At 34.1% G+C, this 6,793-nt stretch overlaps 1 protein-coding gene across 1 annotated transcript in view; it reads left to right on the forward strand.

Moving 5' to 3' along the window:
* LOC111047711 overlaps positions 1-6,793 on the forward strand; it is a 39,616-nt gene that overhangs the window by 24,992 nt on the left and 7,831 nt on the right. The gene's annotated exons all lie outside the window — the stretch shown is intronic.

Genomic DNA, 6,793 nt, shown 5'->3' on the forward strand with positions numbered 1-6,793 from the left:
GAGTAGTAATGCCATACTTATTTTCAACTGAAGAATACGCCGATATGGTGTTTATTTACGGTGTATGTGAAGGCAATTCTACAATCGCTGTGGAAGAATACAGACAACGTTACCCTTATCGTAGAATTCCAAATGCTAGAACCATTATTTCTACATTTCGTACGTTACGGGAAACAGGATCACTTCCAAGCGTAAAGATCCAGTCTGACCGCCCTCGCCAACATGATGTTAATGTAGAAGAAAACATTATTGCTGCTGTTGAACGTAGTCCAGGTATTAGTACAAGACGTATTTCAAAGCGGTTTAGGTTTCGCAAAGTAAAGTTTGGAGAACACTTAATAAGAACAACCTTTATCCCTACCATAAACAAAAAGTACAGCATTTACAACCAGGAGACAATGAACATCGCTTGGAGTACTGCAATTGGTTAGTCAATCATCGTCAACTCTTCAAGTACATTTTATTTACCGATGAGTCACAGTTCACTCGTGATGGTATCAACAATTTACGAAACCAACATTCATGGGCAGAAGAGAACCCTCATGCAACAATTGAACGTAACTTTCAATACCGTTTTAACATTAATGTATGGTGTGGTGTTATTGATGATAAGCTAATTGGACCGTTTATTTTTCTAGAGCGCTTAACAGGTCAGGCGTACTTACAGTTTCTTCAAGAAGAATTACCGACATTGCTGGAAGATGTTCCTCTTGCAACGCGACGCAAGATGTACTTCCAGGATGATGGCGCACCGCCACATTTTTCAAATGATGTTTCCACCTATCTAAATCATAAGTTCCAAAATAAATGGATCGGTCGTGGTGGTCCTATACACTGGCCACCAAGGTCACCAGATCATACGCCATTGGACTTCTGCATATGGGGATGGATGAAAGATCATGTTTACGAGGTCAAAGTAAATTCCCGTGAGGCGTTACTTGATCGAATTAATGAAGCCTTTGTGCAGTTAAAGGAGAGCCCCGTAGAACTACGAAAAGCAACAAGAGCAATTCTTAAACGAGCAGAAAGATGCATTGAAGTTAATGGCAACATTTTTGAGCATTTACTGTAATTTTATTGCATAACTTTACATTACAGTTTTCAATAAAACTTCCTTTAATCGATTATCTGTTCACTTTCTGTATACTTTAATCATACCGTTTTGTTTAGAATTAAATTTTCTACAAGTTTTGTTCTGAAATTTGATCAGTTTATTGGTAAAATAACAAAGCGATTGCTGGCCAAATGTAAAAATTGTGTTTTTTACTCAATGTTTTTGCATTTTACACTGGATTACTCAAAAACTACTCATCTTACAGTTCTGGGACCTGTTCTAATCAATTTTTCAGGTAAAAAACCATAAGAAACAATGGCATTTGCCCCTAAATTTAACTTCCCAGAATTTCAGAGAGTCTTCATTTACTCAGCGGAACTGAAATCCAGGCGAAATCTTTAACCCTGTATAACTCGCTAACGAAACATTTCCCGGACCTATGTTTATATAAGTTTTTTTCATTATTTTTACATATTGAATGAGCTCTCAAAGTTACCGCATATCCTCGTGAATCACCCTGTATAAAAGCGGAATGGCACTGATTCAGTCAACTCACTCACTCACTTATTCATTCATAATTATCAGAACTAAAAATCTACTGGACCAAAAATACTTTCAAATTTGGCAGGTTTGTTCAGCCATCTTTTTGACTTTGCAGCTTTGTTGAGACTAGCTAGGAGGAGAACATATCAAAAGTCCCCATTCCTAACTCATGTGCTAAGGGGATGAGGGTGGTTTAAATGTTGCATTTTTCAGAGTTTTGCTCCCACGCTCATATCTTGGGAACAATGCGTTCATCAGACATAACTAAGTATTCAAAATTGAAGCTCGATAAATTCTCTACAAATTTTGTTCTGTGGAACTTGTGATATTCCCAACACTTCCCGATATATTCGCTCTTGAAAGTGTGTAATTGTTGAAATAAGAGGTTTTTATTCAATTTTCTGCTATTTCAGGGCTTATAACTCTTATAGCAAAGCATTGGATAAAAACCTGTTATTTCAACAATTACACACTTTCAAGAGCTAATATCTCGGGAACTGTTGGGAATATCACAAGCTCCACAGAACAAAATTTGTAGAGAATTTATCGAGCTTCAATTTTGAATACTTAGTTATGTCTGATGAACGCATTGTTCCCAAGATATGAGCGTGGGAGCAAAACTCTGAAAAATGCAACATTTAAACCACCCTCATCCCCTTAGCACATGAGTTAGGAATGGGGACTTTTGATATGTTCTCCTCCTAAGTAGTCTCAACAAAGCTGCAAAGTCAAAAATTGTGTTTTAAACATTCCCTCGAAATTCCTTTGTCAATTGGTCCATTGTAAAACTGGAGATTTCACACTCAAAACTAAAGCTGCTGCAACAGGTGCAGGGAAATTCGTAAACGTGTGAAATAATACATAAAATTGAAGAGAATTTAATGTTCTATAAGCTCATAATCAGCATGGATTTTCCCAATCAATTTTTAAAAAGTTATAAGAGCAAAAATTGAAAAAAATCTGAGGTAAACGTGTTTTTTCAAAAATGTCACACCTTCAAGAGCAGATATCTTGAAAACTAGAGAAGATATAAAAAAAGTTATGGGATGAATATTTTAGGAAATTATGTAGGCTTTAATTTTTCAAAAATGAGGGAAAAAATAATTTTGATGAATTTTAGTTTTTGATCAACAATATATTCCGATTGTTACCATTTAGATGTATAATTCAAAATCTCTCTGGGCGTATTTTTGTGCTCTACAATCTGAGATCAGGTAGAGCGCTCTATCTCTATAGATTTCCAGGTACACCTGACAACAATGCTCGTTGTATTGTGAAAAACACATCATTTTCAGCTTCAACCATCATCACCAACTAAACTGTACTAACATTAATATTTCGCACAATGACATAAGTTCATGAGATTATGTTCTATGAGAATCACCCATTAGATGCACTTCATTTCAGTATTTCCTAGTGGAGAGGCGCGCTTAAGGACACCTCAAGAATCAAAATTCAAACAGTTATAACTTCTGACACAATGCTCAGATTTCATCGTACTACGCCTCATTTTTCTCGGCTCGTCAAGGCAGTTCAAAATCATGCATCATAAGTCAAATTCGGTTGAAAAATAGAAAATTTATTGCTGAGTGTACTTAAGCCCATATTCCAATGCACAAAAATTGGCCAATTTCTATATTGCTGAGTGTACTTAAGCCCATATTCCAATGCACAAAAATTGGCCAATTTCTATATTCAAAGCTGTATGTCTTGTGAAATACTTCTGATAAAATTTCCAAATTCAGTGAGGATATTAAAATTGCCCCCCTCTACCCACTCCTATAAATAATACTTTCGATTCCAATACAATTCAAAGGTTACAGAAGATTTTAAAAATGGTGATTTCAGTTTTTACATTTTTTTCGTGATTTTAATGTTGATCAAGAGTTGATGAAACAAGTCTGATACATCATAGAAACTCACGATTGATTCCAAATTGTAGATAAATTTTATCCTCTACGAGCTCAGTTGTCTAAAATCCATCATGAATTACTTTTCCCTATCATAGAACTGCCGAAACCGTTAATATGAGAAAAATATTTACCATTTCCGAATTTTTTTTCAACAATCAAATATCACTTCAGGAAAATATTTTCTCATTCACAGCAAATGAAAGAGAAAATTCTATTGTACATTTCAAGATCAAGTAATGATTCTTATAATAAGGGGTTACCGAGATACATAGCTTTGAATATAGAAATTGGCAATTTTTGTGCATTGGAATATGGGCTTAAGTACACTCAGCAATAAATTTTCTATTTTTCAACCGGATTTGTCTTATGATGCATGATTTTGAACCGCCTTGACGAGCCGAGAAAAATGAGGTGTAGTACGATGAAATCTGAGCATTGTGTCAAAAGTTATAACTGTTTGAAATTTTGATCCTTGAGGTGTCCTTAAGCGCGCCTCTCCACTAGGAAATACTGAAATGAAGTGCATCTAAAGGGTGATTCTCATAGAACATAATCTCATGAACTTATGTCATTGTGCGAAATATTAATGTTAGTACAGTTTAGTTGGTGATGATGGTTGAAGCTGAAAATGATGTGTTTTTCACAATACAACGAGCATTGTTGTCAGGTGTACCTGGAAATCTATATGAGATAGAGATTATTTTTTTTAGAGCTCTACCTGATCTCAGATTGTAGAGCACAAAAATACGCCCAGAGAGATTTTGAATTATACATCTAAATGGTAACAATCGGAAGATATTTTTGATCAAAAACTAAAATTCATAAAAATTAATTTTTCCCTCATTTTTGAAAAATCATAACTCAGTACTCACTGGAGATAGAGAGTTTCGAATGAACTCATTTTATTCAAAATTTTATAATCTATAAAAAAGGCGGGAGCAAATTTTTCTGTCCGATAACGAGATTTGGCAGAAATAGCTGAAAACTGGAAAATGAGCCGAAAATACAAGGTTTTTGGGCCATTCTGTATCTAGCACAAGGAAATTTTGCTTGAAGAAATTGGTTCTGGACTTCTCCTATGTACCCAAATAATATATTAAAAAATCAAAACTACAATATATATTGCATGCACCCAACGTTAGTAGACAGAGTTAGTCTGGCTACTAACTTTGGCATGCACCAATGTATATAGTGACTGGACTATATAGAAATCAAGATAGATCTTGGTTTGGATGTGGACAGCCAGTGGCATCTAGCGGAGAAATAGCAGATTATAGTTCGGTATCACTTTTTTCGCTCAATAGAGTACCGTACAGGCTAGATATCAAAAGAAGGATAGACTTTTGCTCATTTAGCTCCTTACCTAGCTCAGTCAAGAAATTTTAACATGGTAAAATCGCTTACAATTCACACTGTACGTATAATTTCTGTGGTGATAGCTTCTATCGACAATTCCAGTGCACTCATATTTGAAACATACAAGGTTTGGCTATGTTCAAATACCGTATCTTAATCGAGCCTGGTAAAACCGGACATAAAGCTCATAAAAGGGCAATAGAATATACTGTTCTTTTCTCTGTGACTAAAAATAGGCCCACTGCGGTACCCATTTTCAAATCCACATTTCTTAATATATTGTGCGATTAACTTCAATTTGCCAGCACTGGTAAGCGGTACTGACAAGTTTGCAGTGTTTTCACTATAGAAGAACACTATTGCTGTGTAGGAATAGGAATCACTTCTTATCAAAGTACTGTACCTAATCTCATTTAACAAATGAGAATATTCTACCCATGCCCATTCTTGATATATAATTTTTCAATAAAACTGTTGGACGAGACTTAATAATAAATTATTTTTCAATGAAGATGTTTTTACAAATAATTACAATAGTTTAATGATGAAAATTCACTGTCTGCTTTGAAAATTGATAATATTGAACATCATGATACATTATTCACTTGTCTAAATGCTGGAATGAAAGCTTATTGACCAATTAAAGCTTATTTCTCAAGGAATTTGCCTTGAAGCTTTTGCTTATTGGTAAATTCCCATGGAATTTACCACAGTATCGTAGGTCTACTTAGGTCAGTCTCTTATGAAAAATCATTTTATTTTTTAAATAGTTTTTACTAACCAATCTTCAACTATCCATCTATTCTTTAACTTTTAGTCTTTTTCTATTATATTCCATGTCTTAATCCTCATGAATATTTATTTTTTAGACTGATAAGTGAATATAGTTTGTATTTGGAATCCTTAATTTAAGCTGTTTGAGTGGCTCATATATTCTTCCTATATGCGCTTGAAATCATGGAGCTACAACTTGGTACTTTAATAGATTTCATGTATGTTAAGATCTCCGAAATCGTTATCCTAATAAAAAATCTAAATATTTCATGTTATTGTTGATGGTTTCAAGAAGATCGAGAGAAAAGTCACGTATATACAGACACCTTTCGCATGTCCCAGATCCTAGCTAAGAGTTCAGAATGCCTCAAGACACAGAGATGTTGCAACAGAAGGTCCACTTGCAAAAGCTGAGCTGGAAAAGACGTTTCACAAGAGTGCAGCAGTGGAGTAACCCACATTGCTAACAGTGGTTAGCCATATTATTCAAAACATCAGCAATAGATTCTTCTTACCTAGTATTGTAACTTGAAGAAGTTCATTCCATCGGATGATTAAGTTATGGAGGTATGGTATGGGTTAATGATCTGTCTTTTTAATGAATTATCAAATAATCCTGAGTATATCCAAGTAAAGGTCTCAATCTAATTAGTTTTATAATTACGGTTTAGGTAACTTTACTTAAAAAGCTTTATATTCAGAGAATATTAATCCACATTACCAGAAACAGTAAAAAAATGTTCGGATCTCTTATACGGTAGCAATTACAAATTAGTCGTCTCAGATTGGCGTTTATAAAATTCAAATTCGATACATAAGTAACAAATCATGACATTAAAAAGATATCATGCAAAGAATAAATTTCATGGAAATCTGATTATAAATAGAACAATTTCACGAATGAATCTCATTCATCATTGAACAAGCAAGAAAGAGAGAAAAAGTTGCTGGTCCTTGAATTATTGATTGCACTTAAGTAAGTTCAAATTTCACAGTGAATTAGGCTACATATACTTGAAAAATAATAATTTTAATAAGTCACTCAATAATATAGTCCATTACTATTTTAGCATTTCACTCTTCCAAACAGAATGAGAAAGAAACCTTCTTGCTATAGGATGAGTATTTCTTGATAAGCAATTGTGCAATAAAT

The sequence above is a fragment of the Nilaparvata lugens genome, chromosome 2 (assembly GCF_014356525.2).
Source record: "Nilaparvata lugens isolate BPH chromosome 2, ASM1435652v1, whole genome shotgun sequence".
Classification (NCBI taxonomy): Eukaryota; Metazoa; Arthropoda; class Insecta; order Hemiptera; family Delphacidae; genus Nilaparvata; species Nilaparvata lugens.